At 43.8% G+C, this 20,901-nt stretch overlaps 1 protein-coding gene across 6 annotated transcripts in view; it reads right to left on the bottom strand.

Moving 5' to 3' along the window:
* Positions 1 to 20,439, bottom strand: part of LOC117364564 (PC-esterase domain-containing protein 1A-like) — a 163,098-nt gene extending 142,659 nt beyond the window's left edge. The window contains exon 1 of one of the 6 annotated variants that reach the window (XM_033953914.1): positions 20,373 to 20,439. The gene's annotated coding sequence lies outside the window, so the exon portion shown is untranslated. Of the gene's footprint in view, positions 1 to 6,401; positions 6,847 to 20,372 lie in introns of those variants that run through there. The other 5 variants (XM_033953931.1, XM_033953922.1, XM_033953904.1 and 2 more) reach the window with 5 other exon arrangements.
* Between the last annotated feature and the right edge of the window lie 462 nt (positions 20,440 to 20,901).

Here is a 20,901-nt window from a genome sequence, read left to right as displayed (position 1 = left end):
CCTCAATGACTATCAGAGATCTTGGTCTCTCACCAAGTCCAATGCCCAGCTTTTGACATCAAGGCTCAAGCAGTGGAACTTGTTGGATGAAAGTATGCATGACACAGATCAGAGGAAGCGTCACCAATATTTTTCACCTTCTTCACCCATCAAGATGGGCTCTGCTTCTGTCACAAAGTTGTACTCCTGGCAGGATTCTGCATGACTTCACAACGCAGAATTTCTGCAGAATTGCACAGTGGTACAGGGAAGGCTTCAGCAGGGAAGACCGTGAAGCAGCCTGTTCAGTGCTGCCGCCACTGCTGTTTGGAACGTGTGTCGGCAATGCGGTGGGTCATCGGGATTCTGCTGCATGGGGGGATTGGCTTCTTACTATCTGTACAACACTCCAAAATTAGTGAAGATCACCCACTGCAGCAGTCTTGGGATTTCTAGCCCCAAATACTGGCTTTATTTGGGCTGCGACACCCTAAACATTGAGTGTAACAGTCTTTAAAAGTTGTCAAAATAGTGCCAGACACACTTCAGCACAGGCTTCCATTACAGTAAGCAGGCAAGTGGCTTATTCTTTGGAGCTGTTTGGTATTGCAGTTACCTCAGAAAAGCCCATGTATTATCTGTTCCACTAAGATCAAGACTTCTATTTCAGAAATGTTACGACATCTGAAATTCAGTTTGTTTAAGGATGATCTGTAATTTGTTTGTTATCCATTTAAAGCTCTATTTTACAAGGAAAATGTGGCATGCAAGAACGATGCTTAGATTAGATCTAATGCAACACAATGAAATTGCTTTCAGGGTTCTGCTGAACAAGGAGATGGGTGAGAGATGATCATTGTACACACACACACAAAAAAAAAAAGGCATCCCCTGAAAATAAGCCCTAGTGCATTTTTTGGACCCAAAATTAATATAAGACAGTGTCTTATTTTTGGAGAAACACGGTATTCAGGGTTCCAGTCTTTCCTTGTACATCTTTTGGCTCAAACCTCCTACCATCTTTGTCACCTTTTGCTGGACCACTTCAAGTCTTATATCATTAACTAGATATGGTCTCCAAAACTGAACACAATACTCCAAGTGGGGCCTCATCAATGACCTGTACCGGAGCATCAACACCTCCTTTCTTCTACTGGTTAAATACAGCCTAGCATCCTTCCTTCAGATCCTCAGACCCTATCACTCCAAGATCCCTCTTCCCCCCTTCAATGCATATTAGCCTCACCTCCCAGCACTTATGGCTTCCTCGGATTTCTGCTCCCCAAATGCATCATCCCTCTGCACTTCTTTGCACTGAATTTTAGTTGCCAGACCTTAGACCATTTTTCTAACTTTTGCAGATCCTTTTTCATATTTGCCACTTCCTCCGGAATGTCCACCCTATTACAAATCTTGGTATCATCTGCAAAAAGGCAAACCTTACCTTCTAACCATTCGGCAATGTCACTCACAAACATATTGAACAGGATCGGCCCTAGCACCGATCCCTGAGGCACTCCACTACTCACCCTTCCTTCCTCCAAGAAAATTCCATTAACCACCACCCTCTGACATCTATCCGTCAACCAATTTCTAATTCAGTTCACAACTTTGGGTCCTAAATTCAGCCCATCTAGTTTATTCAGGAGCCTCCCATGAAGAACCATGTCAAAGACTTTGCTGACACCTATCGCACATCCTCTATCCAATTCTCTGGTCACCCAGTCAAAAAATTCAGATTTGTTTGGCACGATTTATCTTTAGTAAACCATGTTGCCTTGGATCTTGTAACCCATTAGATTCTAGGAGATTCACTATCCTTTCCTTCAGCAATGCTTCCATTATTTTTCCAATAACAGAAGTGAGGCATACCGGCATGTAGCTTCCCGCTTCATCTCAGCGACCACTTTTGTGAAGAGGAACCACATCCGCTCTTCTCCAATCCCACAGAAGCTCTCCCGTCTCCAAGAATTTATTGAACAGATATTTAAGAGGGCCCGCCAGAACCTCTTTGAGCTTCCTCAGTATCCTGGGATGGATCCCATCTGGTCCCATTGCTTTGTCCACCTTTAAATTTTACTAGTTGTTCATAAACAATTTCCTCTGTGAATAGTGTGGTAGTCACTCCCTTCTCATGTGTAACTTTGCCAGTCAATTGTAGTCCTTCTCCAGGGTTTTCTTCCATGAATACAGAAAGGAAGTACTTGTTTAGCACATCTGCTTTTTCCTCATCAGTCTCCACATAGCTTCTTTCAGTTTCACAATTCCATTTTTTGTTTTCCTCTTTTCACTAAATATACCTGAAAATTTTTTGTCTCCACTTTTTACATTTCTAGATCTGGATCTAGACAGGTATAAATTACTATAACCAGATTAAGACCAGAAAGATGAGAGGATAGATATTACAGAGGGTCGAAATATGGTATTGGGACTTTGTTAAAGATGAAAGGGAATGGATGGCTGAAGAAGAAATGAGATGGGGAATAGGAGAGAATATGGAAATTTGATAGGTAGCTGAAAAGTGAAAAAAAGGAGAAGGGTAAAAGGCAAAAAAGAGCTAAAAAGGAATGATCAATATGTTAAGAGGCAGGTGTAGTGAGGGAATAGACAGGAAAGAGAAAGGACAAATGAATAGCAGCCGCTTTAAGGTGAATTAACAGACAACAGGAAAGTAAACTAGGACCAATATGATGGAAAAATAAAGCATCCAGACAACAAAGGTAAAATAAAAACATTTTATTTTAAATGGAATATGGATAATAATTAGTAAAAGAGTTTAAATTTTGACACACTTTCAGAATCTACTAATTTTGTGCAGCGTTCCACCAAGAGTAATATAACCAGTCTGAGACAATTGGAACCGCCTGTAACCCGAAAGTGTGGTGTCTCTTCATTAACAGCTAATCCAGGAGCACCAAAGCCATGCTGCTCCATAACAGGAACAAGTACCCATCTTTTCTACTGGCTCACTCAATGCACCTCAAAGAGGATTACAACAGCATCGAGACCTTACTAGGTACCTTGAAGTACGAGTCCGGCTGGAAGGTCAGAGACTTCAAAATAGTGGTATTCATAATGTTAATGTTTATTATACATTTGACGCCCCGCTGACTGTAAAAAAATAAAAATAAATAAAAATAAGTCACAGCGGCTTACATAATTACAAAAAATTAAAAGAAAGGAATACCAGAATAAAAAGTAAAACATCCTAAAAGTCCATACAAGCTAACATCCATTTAAAACAATTATTCTAAACAACTGCCGTCTCTTACCAAGTATCACTATTATCTCTGCCTTTGGGAGAACAGGGACATAAAAACGCACTACCAAAGGCGGGAGTGGCCATGTTGGACCGAGTTTTCTGTGGTGAGAAATGCCACCAAATGGGAACTGCTGGTGGACCCCCAGAAGGTATAGACCCCACCACTACACATCAAATTGGGTCTAATGAAACAATTTGTCAGAGCTATAAGGAGTTGGCAGACTTCAAGTACCTTCAAGACATCTTACCTAAGCTGTCTGAGGTAGATAAAGATGATCCTGGAGTGCAAGGGATTTCCTAAAAAGCTAATTAGGAAGGAGATAGTGGTTTGAAACAGTTTTGTTGTACTAGTTCGGGGCTTCCTGCGCAATCACAAAGCCAAAAAATACGTGGAGTAGATTGAGAATCTGGTGAAAAATTACAGTAAAATGGGCTGTAGAATGTCTCTCAAAGTCCATGTCCTTGAGGCTCATCTAGTCAAGGAGAACATGGGAGTATATTCAGAAGAACAAGCTGAGCGTTTCCACCAGAATATACTGGACTTCGAACGCTGCTACCAAGCACAATATAATGAGAACATAATAGGAAACTACATTGGGGGGCTGATTTGCGAACGTGATTTATAATATAAATTGCAAATCTCAAAATACTAAGGGCTCCTTTTATGAAGGTGCGCTAGTGCCTTAAAGTGTGCGCTAGCCGCTACCGCCTCCTTTTGAGCAGGTAGCAGATTTTCGGCTTGCGCATGCGATAAAACCACTAGTGCACCTTCGTAAAAGGAGCCCTAAATCTTATTTGGCCATCTTTATGTAACTTCAATATAAATACATGTTAACTGTAATTCTTATGTTGTTTTTTATGACTTTATAAAAATGAAAATCTGGCAAGCTAGCATTTTCATGTTTTAAATTTAGGTAAATTGCAAAATTTGACTATCCTGGTCACAAAAAGCAGTTTTATGGAAATAAGACATTTTCTATACTTTTTATGCATGAGCAATTAGGAAATTACACTTACTGCCCAGGAACAAAAGTTGTGTTACGTAGTGTAATGACTTACAGCAGCATGAAAACTATGTCCTACAGCCCTCAGTGGTCAGCAGACTACGGGCTAGGAACCGTGTTAGGGAGATGTCAATGGTACATCAGAGATGAGGGAGAAATGAATAAAGAAAGATGGCAAGCAAAGATGAAAAGAACACAAGAAAAAATTAGGAATAAAACTGGAAGACAGACAAGATGAGAACTAGATGCACTAAAGTCAGCGATTGTAGCTAAACCAGTGACAATCGCATTTGCCAACACGATGCACAGAACGGTTCACTGTGTGTTTTTCCCCTTGATCACCCTTTTCTGATCCAGCCATACAAATCAGTTATTTAATATTAAAATTCAATGCAAACTACCTGAGAGACTGATGTACTAACATCGCTTGGCAATGCACCAAAAAAAAAAAAAAGCAAAAAAAAGCTATGGATTTTAGCAATAAAAAAAGCAACTGTCAAGACCAGTCGCTTTTACCTGTCTTACCCATAACTTTTGTTTTTAATAGGCATAGATAATATGCATATGTTACACACATACAATATCTGTCTCATTAAATCCCCCCTTCCCCTGCTGACAGCACTCCCCAACATCCCCTTGATGAACCAGCACCGGGGGCCAACCCTCTGCCCCCAGTGAAATCTAGGAGGGATGCCCACTAAATCCTGCCATGCTGACCCTCCCTGAGCGAGAAAAAATTGGTGAAACCCTCCTCCCACCACAGCAGCAAAAACAGCAGGAGAGAAGCCCACTCCCTCCTGCCAACAGAGCCCCCCAAACCATCCTGCAATTCTCCCCCTTGTCACCCCAAAAAAGGCACCGCCACTGGATGATCCCCCCCCCCCCCCCCCCCCCCATACTTTCTCAAACACTGTAAGCCATTCAAGCAAAACAGAGAGGAAAAAATATACTACCACTTACAGATCCTGAACCCCAAATCAATTCTTCATTCACTGCAAATTATACATCAGGTACACTTTTTTAAAAGTTTTTGAGCATCACAAATATTTTTGTGAGTAGTTTAAAAAGAACTGGATAAGAGTTTTAATTACATTTAATAAAAAAGCCCTTCCATTTTCATATATTTTAGAATTCAATGAGCCCCAACAATGGAAAATGGTCAACTGTAAACAAATGATAAAACTCAAAAGATCTCTTATCAGAAAGGATTAAATATAATTGAAGCACTCAATAATGCAACTTAAAGGTATTCTGAAAAAGCTTCTAGTAAATAGTGGCAAATAAAAAAAGCTCTCACATTTCAACTTTCCTCATGAAATTAATATTTCCTGCAATTATGACAAAAGGAATAAAAGGACAAAAAAAAAACCCCAACCCAGGATTCTTGAGTTTAGCATATTCTGGCAAAATCACACAATGGTTATTGCAGAACTTTTCATTTGATATTTTCTCCATGAAATTTTGTCTTCCTTAAGTTACAGGGGATTACATCCCTAGGTTAAAAAAAAAAAAGATACTAGTAGTCCCTGTTAATTAAAGCTAATCTAATAAAGATAGGCTAACAAGATACGCAGACAAAACGTAAAGGGGGAGGGGAGTCTTAGCTTCAACTAAGATGCAAGATAGAGGGGGTTTTTTTAAGTGGGAAATATGGTTCTGAGCACTTTACGGTAGTTCTTTCCTTGAAACTAAGCTTTAAAGTTCATGCAAATACACTGCAACTAAAGAGTTTTTATATTTTTCTCTTGTCTGCAGCTGTCCGAGATGAGTGCCGGCTAAGCTAATGAAGGAGGTTAAAATTTTGACCAGATAGGTGGGTGGAGGATTCTAGTACAACCAAATTAGTTTTCACTGAAGGCAGAGGGTGATTATTAACAAAAGACAGAAATCAGCATTAATATCTGAAAGGACCTCCGGACTAGGGAGGAAATAAGATATTGTCCCGTAGAAAGTCAAATGCAATTACACGAAATAATTCTAAAGCCATATTATGTCCTACAACCAACCCCAAGCACACTGAAAAGAACTAAAGAGAGGCAGGAAACTGTCCCATAGAAAGCCAAATACAGGTATTATAGAACCTGGCTTGCAGACTAACGTCTTCGTGCACACTCCCCTCTTCCCCACCCGCCAAGAAAGTTAACCAGCTGGCGTACCTAAGCAACAAATGCGTTAGCAATACTAGAAAGAAACTTTTCTCGGTTACTCACTCCTGGTGCCCACCTTGCCGCAGTCAGCACTCTTGCCTCAAGAGCTGAGCTTAAGGTTGCATGGGGGCTGGGCCCTGACTTATAGGTAGTTTATCGTTCCCCCAACCCAAATTGTGATTAGTTATTCCTAGGAGAGCGTGCAGCTTCTCTGGCGCACTGCTCACTCTCCGCCCCGTCCACACGTGCCCCTCGCAAACAGTGCGAGCCACACTCTCAAACTAGCCTACGCCAGATCCGCGCGGTGCTCAAACTCCCGTCGTCCTCTCGCGAGAGGTGGGACAACGCGCTTCACGCGGCCTGAAGGGCACGCGGTTTAGGGATAATTTTGCTATCTGGTTATGTACCCGCGGCACGAGCTGGAGGAAATGAGTGTAGGAATGAGAGGTGTCAAGAGTTAAAAGCCAGCCAAAGTTAGAATTGCATGCAAGTCTATCTCAGTCGTATTCGTTGTAGACAGAGAAGCCAGCTCCTTCGCTGTGTTCAGGGAAAGATAATTTATATTTTGTTTGGTATCCGGTTGTAGATATCCCGAAAACTTGTCTAGGTATGGGACAGGTCAGCTCCTAGCTTAGAGGGGAGTGTGGATGGCCTGATGAGCTAGAGGTGTGGGGAAAGTAGATTGTTACAGAGAGTGAAGTGCTGGGGAAGAGGTAGAAAGACTGTTGGAAGGGGGAGGGGACAGATGGTTAGGCCTGAGGGAATAAGAGACAAGGGAAAGAGAGACTTAAGAGGAGCGTAGCTGAGGTAGTTGAAGGGGAAAATACTGAAATCAGCTGGGGAACGTGAGAGAATATTGGAGCTGGGCCTGGAAAGAGAAATGTCAGTTCTAGGCCTGTACTTCTAACCCACATATTATGATTTATTTAGGACTTGCAGCACTATCTAAATGGGCAGGATCAGGCACTACAAGTCCCACACTGCTTTGGAATGTTCAAAACCAGGACTGGCCAAAATGTCTCCAGACTGTGTGATTGGGTAACATAGCTTTTGGGGGGAAACAGAGAGGAGCTGAAGGCAGTGGCAAAAAGTCTTCTAGTGCAGTGGTTCCCAACCCTGTCCTGGAGGACCACAAGGCCAGTCGGGTTTTCAGGCTAGTCCTAATGAATATGCATGAGAGAGATTTGCATATAATGGAAGTGACAGGCATGCAAATCTGCTCCATGCATATTCATTAGGGCTATCCCGAAAACCCAATTGGCCTGGTGATCCTCCAGGACAGGGTTGGGAACCACTGTCCTAGTGCAACAGACACTTTATTCCTGAACCTTCAGATAGTCAACCTCTTCATGCCAGAATTCTAGTAGAGAGCCTCATTAGCATTCTTTTGCTCCTCCCATCCCTCTGGGTTGTTCTCTAGTTCATCGGTTGTCTTTCTAAAAGCAAGATGGCAGGAGCTGCTTGTGTTTATTTTTCAATTAAATTTGTTTTTTGCTTACCCTTTGCAAGGCTTTTTCTGTTATGTCCCTTCTGGATTCCATACGCTAGATGTTCAATCCCAACCCGTAATCCTGAAGTTGCAGAAATCGAACACTTCTAAGCACATGCTCCACCCCCTTAGCCTGAGAGCTAGAGAACATAACCAGTTACAATTGCTGCAAGCAATCCTTTCTGTGCAGAAGTCTTTTGCAGTTGCTCTGCTTTTTCTTGGTTTTTCGCTTAAAGTTCATTTCTTGATGGCTTCAGTGCCTTAAGACCCCTTCTCGGTGGTCCCCTGTTGAAGGAAAAGACGCAGTCCCGTGGTGCCAGACTGCTGCTTCATAGACAAACTCTGTTGGATCTGTGGAGCCAGCTTGCTGTGTGCCACCCTTACTAAATTCAGAGTCCTTCCCCTGGGAGTTTACAAGCCTGCTGACCTTGTCACAGGTTTTCAACGAAGGTTGTATGCATGAGGATGAAACCCACCCAGGTTTCAAGGCGCAGGCTGTCTTTCCCACCCCCAACCGCATGATGAGGATCTGTGGGGGCGGAGGTCATAGTCGGTGTCTGGCCTAATGGCTGCCCAAAGATCTTCAACTCTGGTCATTTGGAGAAGTTTCTGAGGCAGAAAATCCTTTCCCTCCATTCAGCTGCTGTTAAAATTGCTGACAGGCATGGCACTGCAGAACTGTGAGTAAACCTCCATTATTTCCTTTGGGAACTTTGGGGGTGGCTTGCTGAACGCACTTAAAATTATTTTTCACAGTTTCTGAGGGTATGGTTCAGGTCCCCCACCTCCCCAGACCCCAAATCACTATTTTTTATTTTCAGGTTTTGTTTATTTTTGTCATTTTGGGCATGAATTCGCTGGCAGTGGCCATCTTGGATTTTCATCAATCTTTCAAAGTTTTATTTCTGCCTCAATACCCCTCGATTTGTTTAAAAATCATTTGGGATGGACTCCCCAGCCCCTAATCTACTGGATGTGTGCATTGATTGTGCCGGATAAGTGCCAGATCAGCGACTGTGTACCACATACCTAGCACGCTGGCGGAGGGGGCAGGAGCTTCAGAATTCACCTCTTCTGCATATTCTAGGGTTGAGAAATCAGCTTTGGGGAAAAATATTGCCCAGTGGTCCTTCTGGAGTCTAATGCAAAATGCCTACGTTCCGAGTCTGGGGACTTTTTTGGTGGGACGCAGGTGCATCAACAGCTCCCTGCCATGGTTGTGGGGTGTGACTTTTCACCAGAATTTGTTCAGCTTCTCTGTAAAGCGTATTCTGCGGACCCTGCTTGTTTGAAATGGCCGATAGAAAGAACAGACTGACTATAATAGTAATGATAATGTTTAACAGTGAGAAGAGAGTGGAACTACTGGTGTTCAAAAAAATGCTCAGAGAAGTGAAACCCTGAAGAGGGGGTGAAATTTGGAATTTCTGAATCTTAAGACCGATTTCTCTTGGCAAAAATTGTTTCTACTAAGTCTGCACAGAGGGCTTTAAACAAACACGTTTGGGTCTCCTGAAGCAGAAGATCTCGAAACGGGGCCACGTTGGGACCCCTGAGACTGTTAACCTTTCTAAGTCTTTTTGCAAGCTAAGTGCAATCTTATTTTGTCCATATAGAGAGTTTTCTGACATAACTTTTGGAATAATACTACATAAGAGTCATGAAGTTACATTTTCACCAGTGACCAGAGAGTGATTTTCTACATGTGAATGCAATGATTGGATGGTAAACTCTTCCTCTCAAGAGGTGGTTTTCACCCCCTCTTCAGGGTTTCACTTCTCTGAGCATTTTTTTGAACACCAGTAGTTCCACTCTCTTCTCACTGTTAAACATTATCATTACTATTATAGTCAGTCTGTTCTTTCTATCATTCAGTAATTTTCTGACTACATTAATATATCTCCCTGTACCCTTCTAACGTGTTTGAAATGGCCGACAGGCACGTCGGGACCTTCTCAACCTGCTGCGCCGGTGGCAGAGCTTCCTGTTCGGGAACCCTCTTGTCCTGCGGTGGCAGACCTCGATTGCAGCGGTTTCCATTTAGATAATATGTCGCTGCTGTCTCCTGGCACTGCTTCTATTTTGGATCCGGCCAGGACTAGTCATCTCAGCCACCCTGAGAGTCTGGATTTGGGTAATGACCCTTCTGTACACAGACTTTTTAAGAAATGTTCTGTCCAACTTTTAATTGCTAATGTTCTGAAAGAGCTAAAATTTGATCCTCCACCTTCCACTTCTCAGGCTTCAGTCATGGACCACTCTAATGTGATGTCTTCTTTTTTTCCATCCCATCCGCAGCTTCATGGGCTGGTTACGGAGCAGTGGGACTCTCCAGAGAGCTCTTTCTGGCCCTCTAAAGCTATGGCTAAGCTTTATCCACTGGCGCCTGATTTTCAGCAAGTTTTTGAACATCCTAAAGTGGATTCTGCTGTAGCATAGGTTATCAGGCACACAGCCCTCCCTAGTGATGAGAGAGTGATGCTTAAGGATTCTCAGGATCACAGAGTGGATATTATGTTGAAAAAGCTTTTTGATGTGGCATCTTTGGGTATCAAAACGGCGGCGGCTTCCTTTCATCACGAGCCTGTCATTTCAGATTGCATGGTGCATCCTTTGCAGACGTACCTGCCTGACTTCCTCTGGTACTGGATGGTGTGGATTTTGTAGCAGAAGCCTTTTATGATCTCATTCGAGTTCTTAGTAAGGTCTCTGCTTATGCAGTGTCTTTGCACCAGAATCTTTGGATCCGTCATGGGGCCGGGGATGCTGCCTCGAAGGTCACCCTGAGCAAACTTCCTTTTAAGGGTTAGCTTCTTTTTGGTAAAAGTCTGGATGCCCTCATGACCAGTGTTGCCAAGCGCCACCCTAAGTCTTTCCCTATGAACAGGTCTCAGTGGTCAGCGGGAGAGGATCATAGTAATTTTCATTCATCCTGCAGGTTTTGTCAGGGCTCCATGGGATCTTCCTCCCAGAGATATTCCCAGGGCTAACACCCTCATTACAGTGGTTCCAATTCCAGGCAGTCTCAGGCCTCAAGTTCCTGATCAGCGACTGCTCCTTAGAAGGCTCAATAATGCCAGGAGTCAGGCGGAGCTTCCTCATATTGGAGGTCGCTTTTCTTAGTTTTATCAGATGTGGACTCGCATTTCATCAGATAAATGGGTACTAGACATCATTTGGGAGGGGACAAAGATAGACTTCTTTTGCTTGCCTCCGGATCTGTTTCTGGACTTTCCAGCAAGTCGGCCGGAAAAAAAATCCTGAGTTCACACTACTGTGCAATGTCTCTTAGAAATCAGAACAATAGAAAAGGTTCCAGAACATGAATTGGGCTTAGGCAGATACTCCTTTTACTTCATTGTGTCAAAAAAAGGCTCAGAAGACTGAAGGCCCATTCTGGATCTAAAGTCGGTCAACCATTTCTTGTGGATTTCTCATTTCCAAATGAAGACAGTGCGCACAGTCATAGCTGCTGTCTCTCCAGGGGAATTTCTTGCATCCTTGGATCTCATGGAGGCTTATCTCCATATTCAAGTCTACCCAGTGCACAGCAGGTTTCTGCATTTCCATGTTCTACAACAGCACTTCCAGTTTGCTGCACTGCCCTTTGGCCTCGTGACGGCGTCCCGTACTTTCACCAAGATGATGGTAGTTGAGGTAGCCTTTCTCAGCCAGCAGGGTATCCAGATCCATCCTTACTTGGATGATTGGTTGATCCGAGCTCCGTCTCATCCGGATTTCAAAGTGCGATGGAGACGGTAGTGTCTCTATTGCAGGCATTGGGGTGGATTGTCAACTTCAAGAAGAGCAACTTGGCGCCCTTCCAGTCCCTGGAGTATCTGGGTCTTCTCTTCGACACCAGGCAGGGTCGTGTGTTTCTTCCCGAGGCATGCAGATAGAAACTTCAACAGCAGATCAGAGCACTTCTGGACTGTCCGGTTCCCACAGCCTGGCTTTATCTTCAGGTCCTGGGATCCATGGCAGCCTCCTTGAAGGCAGTCCCCTGGGCCCGAGCTCACATGTGCCCATTACAGGAGTCTCTCCTCTCTCTGTGGTCTCTGCAGCGTCATCCCCTTCAGATGCTCTCCCCTGGATGGAGCCAGCTCACAGCAGCTTCAGGGGAGGCTTCCCGCTGGGGCAGGCTTCTTCGGATATCAGAATGGATGACTTATGACGGAGGCCAGCCTGTCGGGTTGGCTGTGAACTTCTTGTCAGACATGTTGGTCAGTCAATCATCTGGAGCTCAGGGCAATTCGGCTGGTGTTATTTGCTCTCCAGCCCCTTCTGGAAGGAAAAGCGGTGCGGGACTTCTCCAACAACCCCAGGGAGGTTGCATACATAAATCATCAAGGGGGCACGATAAGCACTCCCTTGGGCTAGGAGGCTCACATGCTGTTTCCCCGAGCGGAAGCTCATCTCTCTCAGCGGCCCATGTGGCCTGAGTCGACAATGTTGATGCAGACTTCCTCAGCTGACAGATCCTGGACTCAGGAGAATGGTCTCTCTCGTAGAAGGCGTTCCATCTGATTGTGCAGAGCTAGGGACAGCCTCAGTTGGACTTGATGGCTTCAGCAAGAACTCGAAGGCCAGGCGCTTTTTCAGTCAACGAACGCAGTGCGGAAGCCTAGGGCTGGACACCTTGGTTCAGCCCTGGCCAGTCCATGAGCTCCTGTATGTGTTCCCTCCGTGGTGTGTGGTCGGTTGGGTCATCTGCCGGATAGCAACGCATCCCAGCCTGTTGATTCTAGTAGCTCCAGATTGGCCTCGTCACCCATGGTATGTGGATCTCGTCCATCTTCAGCGGGATGAGAAACTCCAGCTCCCTCTTCATTGATATCTTCTCAGTCAGGGGCCAGTGCCCATGGAGAACCCACGGCGCTTTGGTCTTACAGCATGGATCTTGAGCGCTCAGCCTTGATGAAGCATGGTTATTCGGAGGTAGTTATCTCAACTTTTTTGCACGCAAAGAAACCCTCTAAAATGACTTCTTATGTCAAAGCCTGGAAGGCTATCCAACAATGGTGTACTAAGGATCATGTGGAACCTGAGAGGGCTCCCATTTCGGTGGTTCTGGCTTTTCTTCAGGTGGGCCTAGACAAAGATCTGGCAATGGCCTCCCTTAAAGTTCAGGTTGAAGGCCTTTCATGTTTTCGAGTGTACAAAGGCGCTAGTTCACTTACTGCTCATCCAGACGTGACCAGATTTATGAGAGGGGCGCTTTGTTTGCATCCTCCCTTGCGTCTTTGTGGAATGTTAACATCGTTTTACAGGGCCTTGGAGAGGCCCCATTCGAACCACTAAAGGATGCTTCTCTTCAGGATCTAATGATAAAGACTATCTTTCTGGTCGCCATTGTCTTGGCACAGGGTATATCGGAACTTCAAGCCCTTTTGTGCAGGTGTTTCTCCATATTATGGACGCAGGAGTTGTCCTCCGGTACCTTCCTTTCTGCCGAAGGTGGCATCAACCTTCCAAGTCAACCAAGTTGCCTGCATTTCATCCCACAGGTTCGGAGCGCAAAAATCAGATCTTATGCAATTTAGATGTCCGGAGCATCCTGCTCCATTATTTGGAGAGGACTAATGATTTCAGGCTGTCTGATCATCTTTTTGTCCTGACTACTGCGCCTCGCCGTGGTCGGCCGTAATCCAAATCTTCGCTCGCTCGATAGATTCAAATGTTCATTTCCACGCCTTATATTGCCTACAGCAAGCAGCTATCGATTTTGTTTAAAGCACATTCGACTAGAAGCAAAGAGAGAAGATGGTCCACCTGAATGGAGGAAAAGGGAAAAAGAGAGAGGAAGGATATGGTGTACATGGATGGAGGATAGGGGAAGAGTAAGGGAGGAGGTTGTGCATATAGATGGAAGAGAGGGGAAAGCAAGAGAAAGGGAGGAGGTGTTGCACATGGATAGAGGAGGGGAAGAGGGGGAGAAGATTGTGCACATGAATGGAGGAGAGGGTGGCTGCAGTGATTATCAGGAAAGGAATGGAAGACAAAGTTAAAAATGTTAATTATGCTTTTGTATCACTCTATGATATGTCCACACATCAAATACTATTTGCCAGTGGCTTATCAAGGGCAGAGCGGTCCACCTAGGGTGCATGCCCCAAAGAGGTGTACAGCCAGCACACCGGGCAGACCAGCATCCAAGGCCGCTATGATTCGCATGGTGATTTTGTCGACTTACATCGCCTGTGGCAGGCAGCCGCCAATATCTCTCCAAACTCATTTGATAAAAGGTGTTGCCGCTTCGTGGGCAGAGTCTCAAGCGATTAATCCAGCTGAGATTTGTAGAGTGACCACCTGGTTGTCTTTTCATACCTTTACCAGAGTGGATGGTATACCTTCTTTTGGTAAGTCCCTTACGGAATCAATACTGCCCGCCCTTTGTCTACTCTGTCTTTATTACTCTGCCTATTTCTGCTTTGGCAGTTTTTCCTTTTAGGTTGCAGTATCTTCCAGCCAGCAGACAAGTTTGTGGGGAATCCTTCTGTAAGAACGAGTCCATATCTGTATCAAAGGCAGGTTTCCAGTTTGTGCTTGTTGCACATGGCAGGTTGGTTTCAAGTTGTTGCCCATGTTTCTTATTGCCTCTTTATTAATTGTTCTTTTAGCAGAGCAGAAAAGAATGCTGTTGTATAGCGGAGAGATTCCCCGTGCCCCCTTACTATCTGTGTTTTGTTCCAGTGATATTCAGGTGCTTTTGATCGTCAGTACAAGGGGTTCTCTATTCCTCAGCCAAGTGGGAGGAGCAGTGGAGAGAAAAATGTGTGGATTTGTGCAAGACCCGGTTCATGGGTTGTGGTGAAACACCTGTAATATTGATTCCATAGGGGACTTACAGAAAGAAGATTACCAAAGGTAAGAATCTAATCTTCTACTACTACTAGTAATCATTTATATAGCACTACTAGACATACGCAGTACTGTACACATCATATGCAGGTACTTTCTGTGTGCCCAGTGGGCTCACAATCAAACCCGCTTTTTTACATAACCTGATAGCATGAGCTACTGCGGTAACTACCCCAAAGGGGATTTAGAAGGATTTGGGGCTTTTGCCGTGTGATTTTGTAAAAGGGGAAATAAATTTTTTCTACCTAGGGCAATGGAGGGTTAAGTTACCCGCCCAGGGCCAGATATCCATAACTAGAAAGCATAAGATAGATTTACATACATTGGAGACCCACTATCTCATGCATATTCTGGTATGTCTCTTCTGGATTTTATACTTAAGATGTCCAATCCATTTCCATGAGCCAGGACTTGCAGAAATTCACACTCACCAGGTGCTCCTATTACTGAGCGAGAGAAAGAGCCCCTACATTTTACATTTCTGCAAGCAATCCATGCAGAAATCTTTCTAAGATGCTCTGCATCTTTTTCTTATTTTTTTTCAATTAAAAGTTCGTATTTGGTGGCTTGGGTGTCATGGTACCCCTTGTGGTGGTCTTCTGCTGGAGAAAAGGAAGTCTGCGGAGCAGGACTATTGTTCACAAAGAAACTTCGATGGACCTGTGGAGTCAGCCTGCTGTGTGCCACCTTGATCGGGCTTTAGGTCCTTTCCCTTGGGAGCTAGTTTGCCTTCCGACCTTGTCAGAGGTTTAAGCGTAGGCTGTGTGCATCCTGATTAATAGGTCCCCTTCTGGTGCAATATGTACTGCAGTGGGTGGGGCCTAAAACTATGATTGGTTCAGATACCTTAAGCCCCTCCTATGAGAGATGCCTTATATATACAAGCCAATCAGGGCCTTAGGCCCTTCCCAGTGCATCCCAGGATGCACTGAGAAGGGGAAGGCCCACCATTATGCAGAGGCGGGCCTACTGGTAGGAAGGAGTGATTATCCCTCTTGTCGGATTTCTATGACGATGCCTACAACAAGGTACCGGGGCGGGGGGGGGGGGGTGTTTGGGAGTTCTGACCTGAGTCCCCTCAGCCCACCAGGGCCTTCTTTTGGGGACTTTGGGTAGTGGGAGGGAACAGAAGGGGAGCCTTCATGTCGGAGGTGGGGAGTGTGGAGTTGTGGGGGAGTGCCTGATGCAGGGCCGGATGCACTAAAAAAATCATGTTGCCAAGGCAGGAGGGAATGGGCATCCCTCTTGCCGTTGTTTTTTTTAAGTATGGAAGTCGTGGTGGGGAAGGGGAGGGAGTCCTGGCATGGAGGTCAGAAGGGGGCCATGTCGGGGGGGGGGAATGTAGGGGTATATGGGGGGGGCCCGGATGCATTAAAAACATTGTGTTGCCGATGCAAGAGGGCATCCCTCCTGTCTCTCTTTTTTAGGGGCTGTTATTGGGGAGGCAGGGGAGGCGGCTTTCATCGGAGGTCCGTGACTGTCATCGGGAGGGCTGGCCCAACTTTTTTTAATGGGGGCAAGTATTGTGCATCTGTAACACATGCACAACATCTGTACCCAATAAAAAAATGAAAAAAATATGGCAGACCTGTTGGTAGCACAGTTATCGATAGGTCTGCACCTGTCATTTGAGGTAATCACTAAATTTAGTGCATGGTGAAGCAATGTTAGGGCATCGATCGGTTTGCTCGTTTTAATATTAATGACCTCATTTTATTCATTTGCATGACAGAGTCGGAGAATGTATGAACATGTAGAAAAGCACGCGGTGAGCCATTTTGTATTTCGGGTCAGCAAATTAGGTCGTCGCTAATTAGCGACGAGTTTAGTGTATCTGGTTCACAGATAGCAATAGACACCTAGCTGCTGCTGCAAAAGAGGTCTCTCTACTACTGCTGCTGGGAGTGCGTGAAGTAAACAGAGGGAATGTGGAAATCAGAGCAGTTAAAGGTGGGGAGAAGTACAGGGTTTTCTAACAAGATAAGAGCTCCCAGGTAATGGTGCTTTCAACAACCCCCTTCCCTTTCAGACTAGCAAATTGGCTTAAAAAGATAGTGTGATGTCCCCTCCCCAGGTTGTTGTCCAGTGTGATGGCCCTGACAAAAGTCCTTACACATCTAGTTTAAGACCCATCAGCTGTTTCTTCTTTTACTGTATAACTGTCAATAAAAATTAATTTAAAACGGGCAAGAAGTGTGGTTGTCATGTTAGTCTACTTCAGGGGTTCTCAACCCTGTCCTCCGGACACACCAAGCCACAATGGGGATTAAGTGACCACGCAGGTTTTCAGGATTTGCACTATGAATATACATGAGATAGATTTGCATACAGTGGAGGCAGTACTTGCAAATCTGACTCGTACATATTCATTGTGGAAATCCTGAAAACTCGGCTGATTTGGTGTGCCCTAGGGTCTAGGTTGAGAAACACCTTTGTCCTAAGGGTACATCTGGCCAGTCAGGTTTTCAGCAATGTGCTGATAACCAGAAAAGCAGGGTTCAAATCCTGCTGCTATTACAGGAATGGACAATCATGGCCTTTGAGAGCCGCAACTCAGTCAGTTTTTCAGGATGTCCATGATGAATAGACATGAGAAAGATTTGCATACAATTGAGATAGTGCATACAAATAGATCTCATGCATATTCATTGGGAAAATCCTGAAAACCTGACTGGGGTTGTGGCCCTTGAGGACTGAGGTTGCTCACCCCTGTGCTAAGATTATAGAATGAGAGGGTCATAGTATAAACTCTATGAGAAAAGTGGATGTTGTATCTGAATACCTACCAGCACTGCATATACCCAGTAGTTCTATGAAATGCATATTACCACCTTTTGAAGAGGACTGAAAAATTCCCCCAAGTGTATAAATCCAGTATAACCTACTTTATCTTATAAGTGTGAAATCAAAGAAACAAGGAATATAGTGGGACCTTTTTATTGGAGGGTTACATAACAGGCTGCCACTGTACAAAGACCAAGTAGGTATTTATTTCAAGCTTATTTCCTAAAGACACACATACATGTACCTGTACATCTTTCTAAATAGTAGGGGCAAAGCAGTAGAAATTGATTGAAACTGGAGGTTATAATGATTTGCATATATTTTATAAATAACGTGTAAATTGCGACTACTCGTGATCCATGTAAACTCCGAATATGTCTACATATGAAAGTTTGTCTTTTTGGTGGCATGCATTATTTTTTTACACATGTAACCCTGAGGGTAACTTTATAAAAGTCATTTTACTGATATAAAAAAGCCTCTGTAAAACTACATCTTAACAGTGTCGGTGAAGTAAAAACAAAGAGAAACTTCACATGTGAAAAAATGCTAAAATATATATCTTATAATTTTCTCTGTGTTGTGGGAAAAATATGTTTTGATCATTTTTGCAAGCATAATTATGTTGCAGTCATGATATACAATACTGATGCTGTCTTTCACAGGGGTGCTGTGACCCCCCCCCTTGCTTTGAAATATTTCTTGCTGCCAAAGTTCAAGGTCAGACAGCTGGAGGCGTCACAGACTCTGTATTTCAGACTGCATTGCAGAGATTTCACATTAGATTTTCTCAACTTTTTCTCTAAATAAAGCCAAAGCATCAGCGGATAATTGAAGGTTAACATCAGCTTGAACCACACAAGGGGGAGAAAAAAGTTCTCTTAACTATTTTGAATTGATATTTTTGATCAGTCCGTAAGCTTTTCAACTAAACTAAGTCATAAGTTCTCCTGGCCTCATAAAGATGCTTTGCTGAACTGAGGTCCCACCTACTACTTCCTGGGCCTGAGTAAGCAGCCCTTTAAACTCTGAAAAAAAAAAAACCCACCAGTCATTCTGATTCCAGTAGAGAGATAAGGAAGAGAGTCAGCTGATTGTCCCTCCTCTCAGCTGAACTGAGTCACCCACCTACTACCTCCTGAGCCTGATTAAGCCCAACTTCACCCATAAGTAGCAACAGTCCACAAAGCTGTTTAATTGAGGACCAATGTATCAGAGGAAATCACTCTTCAAATCCACCTTCAAGTTTCAAGACCCCAAAATTTGGAACTGCCTCCCGACCTGCTTACGTCAGACCTCCTCCTATCTTCAGTTTAGGAAGGTGCTAAAAATGCATGTGTTTTCACTATATTCTTGCTATGATTCATAATGTTTATGTTGATAACCTTATTAATCTTATGTAAGATGCAATGATTCCCAGTTGACATTTGTGGGTTATAAGAAACAATATGGTATGGTACTTATATATATATATATATATATATATTTATATTTATATTTATTATTTTTTTTTTTTTTAAAGTAGACATTACAAAACAGAACTGGCTAGAGACAGCTACAGATCTCCACACATAACCTGCATGCTAGCAAAATACCTCATTTTAAATTGTGTTCATTTATTTTCTAATTGGTGAGGATCTGTCTCTGTGCTGCATGTGAAAACATGCAGAACACAGACCCTCACCAACTACAGAATAAGTGTCTACAAATTTGGAATAGAAATCTGCAGACAAAATTCAGAACCGGAAGCCTTAGGTAGCCAGACTTAGCATGCAGTGCAACACAAAAGAAAATGCCAAAATAAAATACCTATATCCTTTCTACTGTGAAAAAACACAGGGGTTAATAGCGTGATTTAAGTGGACTCCTGCCCACTTAAACAATGTTGACCTGGCCATCTTCCGATATTCAGTGGTTGTATACAGGGCAGTGACACTGAGTATTAGCTCTGACTATTGTAGCATAATCCAGCAAGTACCTCAAAAACTAAAGGAGAGTCCTAGGAAAATTGTACCACAATTAAATAACAACAAAAAGAAAAAGTGGAAAAAAAAAAATACTTCAAGACTCTTCTCTCCTCATCTCCTATTCTGTCAGTGTAAGAATGATGACCTTGTGCCTGCCTTTATTCCAGTGTATCGCAAACTTTGCAAAGCTGTGGCACACTAAACATGGTGCCCATGGCTTGAGGCATCCGTAAGTGCGATGATATTATGTGCATGCGTGAAGGCCCTCCAGACAGTGCCGTGACCTGCCAATGAGGGGGGGTGCTGGTAGGGAAGAGGTATGGAGAGAAGGTGAGGTGGTGGCGCCAGCTGACTGCTGCGAGAGGTACGTTCTGTGGGCAGTTAGCCGGCACCGCTCCTCCCCAGCATCTCGCGGCACACCTGGAATCTCGGGCAGCACACAGTTTGTGATACATTGCTCTATCCTGTACAATAAATAGTTGTTTTAATTTAGATTGTAAACTACTTTGCTCTGGTCTTCTGCAGTTAAAAGCAGTATAGCAATTTCTGAATAAATAAATATGCAAAATTCTTATTTCAGACTTTTCTATAAAATATAAAGGTGCATCGGTAGTATTGAACTTGGACAGTCATAGGGCTAAAACTAGAGAAACTCTGAACAGAAGTCCAGACTGCTCACATTCACATACCATCATCTGCTCCAAAAGTGTGCACATAACTACCTGTGAAAATCAGCTCCAATAAGCAACAATAAACAATGTAACGCAAAACACGAGCACTGCATATCAGCATCGGAATATATAAAACGGTACTTATCTGGTAGAGTCCTGTCAGACATAAAATGTAAATGCCCAGAGCATTGGGCAGAAATCACATCACCTTGAGCCTTTGCAATGCTTTGTTTTAGTCTGCACAATCCAGGAAATGCCAGGGTGGTCAGTATTCGGTGCTAGTCTCCACATACCTAACCAAATGGAAAGGACTGCATAAAAAGCAATCCTTTCTCTGCCTGGTTAAGATACCCACATAACTTCTGGGTCCGCTGATGACCTGGATATTCAGCGACAGTGCTTAGATATGACCCACCATAGAATATCTGAGGCCAAGTCTGTCTGCAATGGTCAGCGGCTTTAAAACCACAAACTGCTGTGGGCTGACTATCACCCGGAAACATATCAGAAATGCACATTTCTCTAAACTGACAGAGAAAATCAGACCTCCCACACAAAAATGAGCAAGAAAAACTATGTAAGAGGTTAGGTTTCTTCAGCTTGGAGAAGAGACCTTGGAGAGGAGATAAAATAGTGGTCTACAAAATACTGAGTGAAGTGGAACAAGTAAATGTTTACTCTTTCATATAAGGTACAAAGGCTAGGAGACATGTCATAAAGTTACATAATACTATCAA

Source organism: Geotrypetes seraphini, chromosome 1 (assembly GCF_902459505.1).
Source record: "Geotrypetes seraphini chromosome 1, aGeoSer1.1, whole genome shotgun sequence".
NCBI classification, from domain to species: Eukaryota; Metazoa; Chordata; class Amphibia; order Gymnophiona; family Dermophiidae; genus Geotrypetes; species Geotrypetes seraphini.
The sequence above is the reverse complement of the archived record's forward strand: the minus strand, read 5'-3'. Positions and strand labels throughout refer to the sequence as shown.